This window comes from Bos indicus, chromosome 14, assembly GCF_029378745.1.
Source record: "Bos indicus isolate NIAB-ARS_2022 breed Sahiwal x Tharparkar chromosome 14, NIAB-ARS_B.indTharparkar_mat_pri_1.0, whole genome shotgun sequence".
Classification (NCBI taxonomy): Eukaryota; Metazoa; Chordata; class Mammalia; order Artiodactyla; family Bovidae; genus Bos; species Bos indicus.
This window is the reverse complement of record NC_091773.1, coordinates 42,065,973-42,078,939: the sequence shown is the minus strand read 5'-3', so window position 1 is coordinate 42,078,939 and position 12,967 is coordinate 42,065,973. Positions and strand designations below refer to the sequence as shown.

The following is a 12,967-nucleotide window of genomic DNA, read 5'->3' as shown; positions in this document are numbered from 1 at the left end:
ACGACACCCAGGGCTTCCCTGGTTGCTCAGATGGTAAAGAATATGCCTGCATTGCGGCAGACTGGGGTTCAACCCGTTGGTCCGGAAGATCTCCTGGAGAAGAGAATGGCTACCCACTCCAGTATTCTTGCCTGGAGAATTCCATGGACAGAGGAGCCTGGTGGGTTTCAGCCCGTGGGTTCACAAAGAGTCAGACATGACTGAGCAACTGACACTAACGATAGTATACCCACAATCTACCAACCATCATAGTTTAGCATAGCGTACCTTCAACATACTCGGAACACTCGCATTAGCCTACAGTTGGGCAAAATCAACTAATACAAGCCTACTTTATAACATATTGAACATCTCACTTGTTTTATTGAACACTACTGAATGTGAAAAACAGAATGGTTGTAAAGTGTGTCAGTTGTGACGCATGGCTGACTGGGAGCGGAAGCTAGCTGCTGCTGCTGAGCATCACCAGAAAGCATCAAGCTGCATATTGCAAGCCTGGGAAAATATCAAAATTCAAAAAATATTTTTTCCACTAAGTCAGTATCACTTTTGCACCATCGTAAATCTGAAGAATCGTTAAGTTGAACCATTATAAATTGGGGAATGTCTATATGTATAATTTCTGTATAATATTTGCATATACATGTATGCCCACATATATTTAAAAGGAATTTTCACTGTGTGCAACATCATCTGAAGATCAGATTATACACAAAATCTATGCATCAAGCCTTTGGTGACTGACTAATGAATTCAGCATTCGAACGGGGATTAAAAATATTGGTTTAGGAAGTAAGGACAAACTTTTTAAAATGTCTTATACTTTTTACTTACAAGAATAAGGTTAGGTTAGGTACACATGATTTGTGGCTTCCCAAGTGGCACAGTGGTAAAGAATCCACCTGCCAAATCAGGAGATACGGGTTCAATCCCTGGGTCAGGAAGAACTCCTGGGAAATGGCAACCCACCCACTCCAGTATTCTTGCCTGGAGAATTTCCATAGACAGAGGAGCCTGGTGGGCTATACAGTCCATGGGGTTGCAAAGAGCTGGACACACTGAGCGTGCACGCATGTACATGCTCACATGCACACACACACAGGATTAGACTCCTCCAACAGAAACAAATTACTGCCAATTTGGCAAGAGCTATTTATCACCACAAAATGCTCACTTGTTGAACAACTACAGCTCATATATTAAATGGAAGGTTTTAGGCACTTTTTGTACTTGTTTGCTTAAACCAAAATGGTTCATACAAAAGTCATATAAAAATATAAAATTATGTGTTTTTTAAGCTAAACAAAATTGTTATCACACTAAAGCATGTCTTTGTACTAAAAGTAAAGTTGTTATAGGCAGGTGTTTCTGGTACTAGTTTTCATATTAACTAAGGCTTTATTTTTTTAATTCTGTTTAAAGGTGTTGCTAGTGATTGAATCTACTCAGTAGCACATAGCAATGAACAGTACTCCATTAAAATTCTTACATGTACGCTCTAAATTCTTTGAGATTCAGTAAAACAGAAAGATACCATATACCAAGATTTCTTTGTATATGATGTACAGTAGAGTTACAGGTTAATTTTCCTTTTTGGACAACTTAATGATATTGATTAACATTTTAAAAAACTTCAATAGTTACACATTTTAAAAAAGGGTTGGGGAACAAGGCAAATAGTGGGATTATCTTCAAAGGCTTTTGTTAGAGGAAGTGAATGTTAACAAGACGTTAGTTGCCCTCTCTCCAGAGTTTCAACACTGTATTACCAAAAAATTAAATTGCCAACTATTGCTTTTAAGACAGAGAACAATTCCCACTTTCTATAACATTAGCTTCTGAAGTCAACACCCATACTCAACAACCTTGATATCATGTCTGATCATGAGTCAGTGAAAAGAGTGACTAGACATATGGTACGATTCAGAAAGAAAGTAAGATGCCAACTGAGTTTTCCCAACTCATCCAATCAACTACTTGCAGAATTAAAAATAGAAGCTAAGTCTAATTCCCACAGCCTCTGCCAGATCAGAGCCTGACAACTTTGCATTGCAGTAGCTCCAACCTCTCCTGCCACTTGGATTACCATTATTGAGACACCTTCCCATGAAGTTCAGTCATTTCAAGGCTTAGTTTAAAATAGAGCAGTAGGAAGAGGTTCACAAAGTTGGGGAACAATTGTGGTAATGAGATCTCATTGTAAATTGCTCAGAAAAATTAAAAAAGATAAAAGCTGGAAACATTTATTAACCCTTACTATGTTATAAATTCTTCTTTATGTTACCTTCTTTAATCTTCATGACAACCCTATGATTTTCCTGTTTAAATGTCAAGAAACAACTCACAGTGGTTAAGTACCTTATCCTAAGTCATAAAGATAGAAAACAGTAGGGGTAGGATTCAAACTAGATGGGGTTCAAGGTCCAAATTCACTTCCTGAAAGACATGATTGGGACATAAACGGTAGCCCAAACTCCCCAAAATAAATAAAAAATTAAAGAGAGAAAGGGAAGAGGAGGGCCTAGTAGCAAACCTTAAAGACAATGTTTAGAACTTTTTGATTGATCTTAAAAGTGACCAAAAGCTAGCTGCCTGAGAGTTTCAAGAATAAAATTGTTATTAAATCAGACAAACAAAAAAACTCTTTTATTTACAGTCACACACTTTGAAATCAACCAGATTGCTTTCCTTCCATTAACACTATACTGCCATTTTATTTCATTTTCCATTTCATTTATTAAGAGGTAATTCAAACACAAGTATTTTACCTGAACAGTTTATTGATTTTTTTTTTTACTATGATCAAGATGCCAATCTTCCTCCCCTTATTAAATGGACTTTTTAATATCAGCTTATTTTAGTGTCAGATTTTAATTTCTGTAGTGAAATAGTGACTTCACAAATACAGAAATCTTTATAATCTTTAAAATTTGACCGGCTTTAAATCTGAATTTGGATTTGGTGAGTCTGGTGGATTATTCTCAGTGCCTACTGGGTACAACCAATTCAAATTCAACATTATTTCTGCAAGTCCCAGAAGCATTAAATTTTGTGAATGGAGAGAGAGCATTAGCACCCTGGTTGTTTTTCACTACACTTTGATTACCGGAGAACCCAAGTGTGAAACCTCGTGGACAGAACTGTCAAAAATGGCCTAAAGACATCACTGACTTCTCTCTATTATTCACATTCTGCAGTATACAACAAAAGGAATAAAGCAGGTTTTGCTGCTGTTACTATTGCAATGACCAAGAATCCTCAGTCTCATGCTCATCGCAGTGCATTAAGATATGGGCTTGTTGATTACCTAGGCCAAAGTTAGAATGCTTGGTTTAATGAGTGCTTGATTAGACAGCAATAAGGACAAAAGTACATAGGGGAAATGTTTGTTAACAGGTTCCTCCCTCCCAATCAACTAAAGAAACAGCATACTTTAAATATTGCTGTGAAATGTCTAGGGTGTGTCTGCCTGTATTCTTGCAACCCTTCACCTTTATGTAGCTTTTCAAAAATATGTTATAATATGTTGCTTCATCCTTGTCCTTTTAGCATGTTAATGTCTAATTAAGTAAAGCATGATGCAATCCCCAGCAAGCTCTGTTTCTCCTTTCTGAGACAATGCAAATCAAGACAGCCTTCTTCTAAGGAAGGTAGTTAAAAGTTTTGCCAATTGTGTTCACACTTCAGATATTCCAACATTATGTAGTTTAGCTTAAATAAGAAACTCGCATCTTTGGGATTTCGTTATTTTGTTTCAAAATAAAGTTTAAAAGATACTGTAAAGAGAAACTAAGAAAAAAACAGCAAAAGATGTACCATAATGCAGGTACTTAAATATGAAATAAGGTAGTTTTAGATTAAAAATTCATCTTTTTATTTTTAAAATTAATCTAATTAAAATCTTAGATTTCATTTAAAATTGGCTAAAATGGTAAACTTTATGTTATGGGACATTTTATCAAAATAAAAATAAATTATAAAATAAAGTAAAAATTTACCTCATATTAGGTATATTATGAAGTTTCCATAAACTTGCATTTATTTTAGGAACTTATACAGCTATTATCATATTTTGGGACATATAAAGAAAACAAAGTTTCAATAATTTGGTCATCTGATGCAAAGAGCCGACTCATTTGAAAAGACACTGATGCTGGGAAAGATTGAAGGCAGGAGAAGGGGATGACAGAGGATGAGATGGTTGGATGACATCACCGACTCAATGGACATGGGTTTGAGCAAGCTCTGGGAGATGGTGGAGGACAGGGAAGCCTGGCATGCTGCAGTCCATGGGTCATAAAGAGTCGGTCAGACACGACTAAGTGACTGAACAACAACAAAGAAAGCAACAGTTTAAGTAGCCTTTTTTTGAGTATTTTCTCTCCATCTTTCCATCTCTCTCTGTTTTTTCTAGGTTAATGATCTTCTCACACCTGTCTGAATACTAGCATCAGTAGGAAGCAGTTAGCTCATACTGGTTTCCTTAAGTATCAGCTAAAAACCTTAATGTACTTTTATACTGGTAATTGTTTTAGAACCTGAGGGGTATGTAATTTCTTGGAAAAAGCAAATATATTACTGTAGTATAGCATTATTAGAAAGAAATACTAACTTTCAGGCAGACATACATCCATCCTAAGGAAAATTAATATATTTCAGAGTAGACTACATCACTCAATTGCTGGCAATGCTCTTCCACATATTTGGCAGTATAGTACTCCAAGTCTGAGGGCTGTTTCTTTTTCGTAAAAATGATTTTGATTGGAAAATCCTAAATAAATCATTTGGTATGTATAACATTTAGAACTCCTTCTGGGATTCCTTTTCTATGAATCAAGGTTCTTTGACTCACTATCCTCCTTGGCACTTGCTTCCTAGTCTTCTCAGCTACCTTTGTGCCAATGCTAGTGAAGAGTTCTGATTTCAGGTCCTAAAGCTGGGATAACAATAAAAGGAGAACCTCATCTCATGTACCAGAAATATCATGTTGTGAAAGTAAGCCCAGAGTGTGGTGACATCACCAAGGTCATTCCTGGCTCTACTCGCCCTCACAGGAGGAACAACCAAAAATTATTTGGAAACAGTACACTATTTGAGAGAATCCTAGAACACAGAGGTAAGGCTGAAGCACCTTTGCACCACAGAGACCAAGACAGACTGTTTTAGACTACACTGTTCCTCCCCCAGGCCAGTGGAGCACCACTGAAGGTCTGGTTCCTCCAGTAGGAGAAGAGAACTGGGGGACAGCAAGCACTGCCCCTAGCATTGGGGTAGCTTTGTGGGAGCCACTACTCTGATCTGCTCCACTGGGTTTGCAGGGGAATCTGCAGGGCTTGACTACTGAAAGCTGGACTGTGATGAAGGGGTAAGGGGCATGCAACAGCCAGCATACGGATTGTGACAGACAGAATTCATACCTGCAGTGCCCAAGTAATGATCACAACTAGTGTCTTTGTTCATCTCTAGAGCTAGGTTAGGGTGCACTACAACCAGGGAAATCAGAGGGGTACAGATCCACCTGATTTTCATATAGCCCTAGAGCCTGGTTTGCCTACCCCCAGGGAAAGAGCACAGTCACAGCCTACCAATGTGGAGAGTGTCTTCCGGCCATCTGAACAAAAGGGCTGGCAATAAATCATTGAAGCTGTGTGGTCCAATGGCACGCTAACCAAGAGGCAGGCAGACAGAGCTATCACCCCAAAGCAAAGAGTCCCAGGTGTGGAGGGTTCCTATACTATGCTTAGGCAGGGAGATTAACTCTTAGCCAAGGCTGAGAGTAGCTCCCAGCTCCTCCCAACTGGGGCAACTGTTTAAGAAACTAAGCGTAGCTGGAGTGGCCCTTCCCCATCTCCACCCATCCCCCCATCTCCAATCTGTGAAGGCAGTCTTCCTGCCCCGAATGACTAGAAGGGTTGGTGACAACTCCTAGAAATTGTGTGGCCCAGCAGTGAGCAAACCTAGAGAAGGCACAGCTGATAGTCTGCAAAAAAAAGCCAGTGGCCTTGTTCAGTCAGAACCTGATGCGTGGGTCAGGTTGAATTAAGACAACACAAGAGCTTTACTGGCTTTAAAGTTACTTCTCCTGCTGCTGTGCCTGGGCAGGGAATTTAATTCATAGCCCTACTCATCACTGGAAAAAAAGACTTCAGTCTGACCAACCAAGAGTCTAACCAGAGCACATGGGAAGCTATATAGCCCATTCAACAGCCCAAGATACAGTGGCACTTAACCCCCATCTGCAAAGCAAAACCAGTGTCTTCATCTGACCAGGGAATTCAGTGCACACTCTTGCCTGACTTGGGTCCCCAGACAGTGAGCTATATATATATAGGTTCTGTGTGCTGTCCTGGTGTCCTGCCAAGAAACGAATTCATACCCCATATACTACTGAACATAATTACCAGTAAAGTCTGGAGGAGGAGCCAAATTAACCAATATCCATAAACCAATGTAAGGAATCAAGGATCACAAAAAAATTAGGCAAATATGACACCACCAAAGGAAACTAATAACACTCCAATAAATGACCTTAAAAAAGTAAAGATCTAGGAACTGTCAAAGAATTCAGAATAATCCTCTTAAGGAAGTTTAGTGAACTACAAAAAAAAAAAAAAACACAGACAGCTAACCGAAATTAGGAAAAATAATAGTGAACAAGACAAGATGTTAAACAAGGAAATAGAAATATTAAAAACAAACAAACAAGAATACTAGAATTAAAAAGTACAATAACAATAACTGAACTGAAGAATTCAATAGAGTATCAAAGGTAGATTCAACCATGCAGAAGAAAGGATCAGCAGACTAGAGGATAAGACACTAGAAATTACCCAATGAAAGGACAAAAGAAAAAGAATAAATGATATACATGTTATGGGAATTCCAGGAGAAAAGAGAAGAAGGAACACAAAGTATATTTAAAGCAATAATGGTTGAAAACTTCCCAAACCTGGGATGACAAATGGATACCAGATCCATGAGGTCCAAAGAACCCAAACAGGTTGGACTCAAATATGGCTACATTGAGACACAATTGTAATTAAATTGTCAAAATCAAAGGCAACGAAAGAATTTTAAGAGCAGCAAGAGAAAAGAGAAAAGGTACATATAAGGGAACTCTGGGATAATTGGATATTCACATGTAAAAGAAAGAAACTGGACCAATAAATCTTATAACACTCACAAAATTAACTTGAATTGGATTAAAGACTCAGGTGTAAGACCAGAAACTATGAAACTGCTAGAAGAAAGTATAAGCATAAGGCTCATTGTATATTACAGGGGTCTTGGTAATGACTTTTTAGATAATGGAAGTTTTGTTTTATGATGCTTACTATGTTTTTTAATATGGATGAGCCAATATACATTTAAGGGCATGTAAGTTCACAATAACTTTTGCTGAATATGACTATTTGAATGTACTTTCACTATTTATTCATTATATAAGGATTTTAAACAAGTAAAGTGGTCTTGCAGACATTATTTAGAGCCTAACTTGGCTTTTGACTTCCAAGGTAGCACAGTAGCAAAGAATCTGCTTGCCAATGCAGGAGACGCCAGAGATGCAGGTTTGATCCCTGGGTTGGGAAGATCCCCTGAAGAAGGAAATGGCAACCCACTCCAGTATTCTTGCCTGAAAAAAATTTCATGGATAGAGGAGCCTGGTGGGCTACAGTCCATAGTGTTGCAAAGAGTCAGCAGAGCTGAGTGACTAAACACACACACACACACACACCCAACTTGGCTATGAGAGTAGGTGGATATACACCCCTGGAAAATAATAACTAATTTCTTCACTAAAATCAAATTGCTGAGCATCTAGTTTGCATATATATAGCTAAGCACTGTATTATGAGTTGCAGGTAATAAAAAGTTGTTAGTCACAGACTCTGCTCTCTATGGCTGTTTTACAAGAGCAGATCATGTTCAAACTAAAGGGCAGACCAAAATGGAAAATGCCATAGGAATTCAAACAAGGGAGAAACACATCTAAGACACAAAGGAAGGTGGGTAGGCTTATGGAGAAGGCTTCATGGAAGAAGCAGTATAAGATGTGAGTAAGTTTTCAACATGTGAGTGAATGGAACAAAGACGACATAGGGGTGTGATGTCATGGGGCACATACTGGAATAAAGACTACTTGGTCTAGGCTGGTCATGGGGTAATTTAAGGGGATTTGTAAAAAACTAAAAAAAAATTCCATGGTCAGAGGAGCCTGGTGGCTACAGTCCAAGGTGTCACAGAGTCAGACATGACTGAGCATGCATGCATAATGACAACAAAGTTACTGATAACACTGACCACCCACCAGACTAAATACATTTTTACTTGATTGGAAAGCAACAGACTGATTTCAAATCTATCTTGTCAAAACTACAAAACAGTCCTACAGTTCATTTAACATCTAATAGTGCACACCCTTCTATTTGATGTTCCTCCTCCTTAATACCAGGTGATTATTTTTTCCTTTCTCTGGGAAACATTTTTTAAAAAAAGAAATAAAGTCATAAATCAGTTTCAGTCAGGATATCACACAACTGTTTCTTCCCAAGGCTTTGAATTTAGAAACTTTCCTCAGAAATTGTTTAAATGTAACAAGGTCCAAGTTCAGAAACCCCTTAAATTCATTTATCTTAGTTGCACTACAATAGGAAATTCTATTTTCTATCTGGTTTTCTTTCTTCCCTAAAGGCTTCTCCAACTGTAATCTATAACTTAGTGCCTCATCTCACCTCTAAAATCACTGGCAGGTAAGATGATTTTAGGCAGCACCAGTGCCCTAGTCCTGACCCACTTCTTGGCAAACAATTCAGATTCTTCAAAAACCAAGTAAAAGACACTTTCAATTTCTAACCATCATTAGCATATTTTCATGTGCTATCTTCAACAGAAATATGCCTCTTAAATTTACAGAAATTTTTATTGTACTTAAGATCAGTTGCACTAACCTGTATTTCATAGACCATGGGCTATTATTTTAAAAATGAAATATTATTTACTATGCTTTTCACTTATTATTCAGAATAATTATTCATATGGTTAAATATTTTACAATTAGGTATGAAAGGTCGTAAAAGAAAGGGGTTTGCTGTTTTTGTTCTTTGTTTCCCTGTTTAATTGATGTGCCTGTGTCAAAATTTCAGAATCTTGAAAATTTAATATCTCAAACCCAAATCACATTCAACAGATAATAATAACAACAACAACAAGACAAAAAATTTTTCAGTCCAAAGGTTTTCATGATTCAGAGGAACAGTTCCTGGAGTGGACCACTCGGAGTGAAATTCCACCCCCCATCCCTACTCCTTCTGCCTCATATACTGAAGGTAGGAACAAAGAAACCAACTCAAATCTTTCCACAGTGTATTTATAAATAGAGAATCTGTAAACAGAAAAACAATAATGATATATAATAGAGGTAACATGATTTTGCAGAACCAGTATCTTTGTCTAAAAGCCGTATTAAAAAAAAAAAAAAAGGTAAGCAGAGGTCAGTTTTTTAGCTATAAAACCCTGGTCCTCTTTTTCATTGATCTCCTCTCTCAATGTGTTAAAATTGCAGGGCTTCGAAGTCAAACTGTCTCTATAATTTCAAATGTAAAGAGAATAAATGTCTTTCTAAATAGAATATTATTAACACAGACACCACAGTTCGGCTTATTTCAACTGTTCTCCATCGGGGAAGTGGCACATTTGCAATTCCCATCACAGCCATCTTAACCATTTAACAGAATATCATTCAAATGCACGTCCTTAGGTGGGCCACAGGAATGGGCACTTGAGCTCAGTAGCAAGGCGTCTGTGGGGAAATCCGAGGTCGGAACCCCTAAAAACTTGAGGATGCCCCAATAACCCGAGGCTTAGACTGGCCAGCTCCCCTGGCTTTCTCACTGCCTGTGGGGAAAGCCTCCGGAAACTCTTTTGAGGTATTGGGGGAATCCTAGGACAAACGCAGTGCTTGCTTTGGCCGGAGGACTTGCTTCATATCCTACCCAGCTAGGTGTCTCACAACCTTCTACAAAGGCTTCAAGAAAAACGGGATAGGCTGGCATTCACATCCCTACTTTCCACCTATTCTTAGGCACAGCAGCAAAATACGTTAGGTATAGCTAGCTCTCTTTCTCACAGCCCAACGGATTCTGCTGTCCTCGAAACCCGTCTAGGGTAGCTGCAGTGACTCCAATGAAGCGAGTTATCGGGAACCATGTTGGTACTGGACTGAAAGGATTATTTTCATGCCCTGTATTTGGGGGAAGGGCACAAGTAACAATCCAAACGTGGTGGAGGGCAATGCCCTTTCTGAGTCCTTGACAAAATCAGTCATGGAAAAGAGGTGGTGGACAGGGGCTGACAAGAGCTGGCCGGTGGATAGCCACAGCATCCACGAGGGGAAAAAAAAAATCAACTAAATGATTGACAAGAGAAATGAAGGGAAAAGTGGAGACAAGTGCTGCACAACCCAACCTGAACTCCAGAAGGCAAGTTTCACCTCTAATCTGAGATTCTTTCTAAGGGTTAGGTGTTGAAGCGGGCGTTTGACGTCGAAATCTACATGGAACCCATTCTGAGCACTGGAAAGGGGGAAGACGGAGGAAGGCAAAAGAAGAGGGAAGATTTTCTATGACTTCTCCAGGCTCCTGCCAAGGACCTGCTGCTCACAAACCAGAAAACACCCAAGCGAAGGTTGAAGGCACTAACGTTAAAAGTGCAACTCAAAATTATTTTACATTTTGAATACTCTTTCAATATCTAAGTGAGTCTGGCATTGCAACGGTCGATTATCTTTAATAAGAATATAGAGACTGACCGCCTTCTTTGTCTGCCCAGAAACACCGCTCCTCCGATCCCAAGCACTTGATTAACATTTCCAATTGTTGCTCCTTCACCCCAATACAGAACGCAGCAGGGACAATCGCCTTCTTCCCAGGGTATCACAAACCCCATTATTAACCGAGCGCAGAGCACCGCGCAGCGGGGCAGAGGCTAATGATAGCCCGGCAGCTTACCTTCTGGGGTGCGATCGAGGCAGCGCACGTCCCAGGCGTCCGCTGCCCCGGGTTGCAGTGCCGCGGCACCGGGCGCTGCGTGGTCAGCTCGGCCGGCCCCCACCCCACCTGCCAGCTGCTGCAGCCGCTCCCGCCGCCGAGCTCCGGCCGCATGAAGTCATCCCCCGCCCCGGGCCGGATCGCCACACTCCGCGCCAGCCGCGGGGGGAGAGGGACCTCTCCCGGTTGCGGGCACCCGCGCCCAGAAACTGCGCCCGACAATCTCCCGGGTTCCCGGCTTTCGGATTATTTTCTATGAATGCTTTTTACCGAAGAAGGGTCGCCGGAAGGTGGACCGAGAGAGAAGAAGCCGAGAGACTCTCTCTGCAGAGCGCCTCTCCCGCGAGCGCTCCCCTGTCACTGCCGCCTCATGGACAGCTCCATTCCGGCGTGTGGGTTTCCCACCCTCTTCATCTTCCTTATCAGTATTGTTCATTTTGCTGAATTTGAGAGTGGGATTCGCTTTGGAGCTAGCATTCAAGCACTCCGAAAATATTTTAAATTGGCAACTAGATTTCTAAGCCCTTTGTAGCAGGCTCACTTTCCTCCAACACACACACACACACACACACACGCCCACACACACCTACTCGCGCACGTACACACACAGTCAAACCACTCACAATTATGAAAGCCAGGACTTCTTGCTCTCTCACCTACGTAATGGAAAAGGAAACTCCCAGAGGAGTGGAGAAGTAGGACCAGCTAGAGAAAGCACTCAAGCAAAGACAGGGAGGCCCAGGATTTTGTTGCTGTTCAGTAGAGTACTTAGCGAACAGATGTTTCCCCTCTAATACCTCCCATACCAGCCCTGCCTCACGTGGGATGGCTGCTCTGGTGAGAGCTATAACATTTGGAAACAAAGAAGCCGAATCCCCATTAACAGACGGCTGCATCTCTTTCTTTCCTAAAGGATTTTTATCAGAATTGCTTTGGGAATAATATAAGCATCTATGCATATAAGCCCTTCTCTCTTTAAATTGGCAGGTATCTCTGTCTCTCTCTTAGTCTTCCATTCTCCCTCCCACTCCTAAGCTGTTTAGATCAACAATTTGAGGATTTAGAAGAAAAAAAAAAAAAAATGCCAAAGAGATGTCCTCTGTACAGCTAAACCAGGGTTTCCTTTCCCAATGTTGAGTTAGTCCCAATGAGAAAGGCTCTTGGACACGGGTTCTGTGAGTGAAGTTCTTATACTCACCTTCCTTTTGGAATTGCCCATCACTGCAAGGAGATCAAGTAAGTCAACCCTAAAGAGAATCAATCCTGAATATTCATTGGAAGGACTGATGCTGAAGCTGAAGCTCCAATACTCTGGCCACCTGATGTGAAGAGCAAGCAGACTCATTAGAAAAGACCCTATTGTTGGGAAAGATTGAAAGCAAAAGATGTCAGGAGAGGATGAGACGGTTAAATAGCGCCAAGACTCAGTGGACGTGAATTTGAGCAAACTCGGGGAGATAATGGGGAATAGAGGAGTCTGGCATGCTAGAGTCGCTCCATGGGTTCGTAAAGAGTCAGACTCAACTTAGTGAATGAACAACAATAACAGGTCTAGGCCAGTCTTAGGCTTGAATTTGTCCAGAAACCTAAAGAGTGTAATTGCACAAGGCCAAGGCTTGATCTAGGGAGAATCCCCAAACCTCTGTTTAGCAGCTCCAAAATTAGGAGATAGTGTAGCAAACAGAATCCAGTGAGACTCAGGATTCTGGACCCTAGAATGCAAGCTAAAACAACCTAATTCATTTCTCTGAGCTTCACTTTCATAAAATTACACCATGAATACCACCAAAGAGCAGGGGATATGTATCAAAAGGTGTCTGTAGCCTGGGTGGGAATATTACATCTTTGATTTCACTAATCTCTAGCTGAAACAGTGTTTAGCATTTCTTTTAACTATAAATGCAGACATCAAACCACAAAAG

The 12,967-nt window shown here is 40.4% G+C and overlaps 1 protein-coding gene across 2 annotated transcripts in view; it reads right to left on the bottom strand.

Annotated features, from left to right (window-relative positions):
• Positions 1 to 11,429, bottom strand: part of PKIA (cAMP-dependent protein kinase inhibitor alpha) — a 98,146-nt gene extending 86,717 nt beyond the window's left edge. The window contains exon 1 of one of the 2 annotated variants that reach the window (XR_011570616.1): positions 11,007 to 11,429. The gene's annotated coding sequence lies outside the window, so the exon portion shown is untranslated. The remainder of the gene's footprint in view (positions 1 to 11,006) is intronic. The other variant, XM_019973779.2, reaches the window with a different exon arrangement.
• Between the last annotated feature and the right edge of the window lie 1,538 nt (positions 11,430 to 12,967).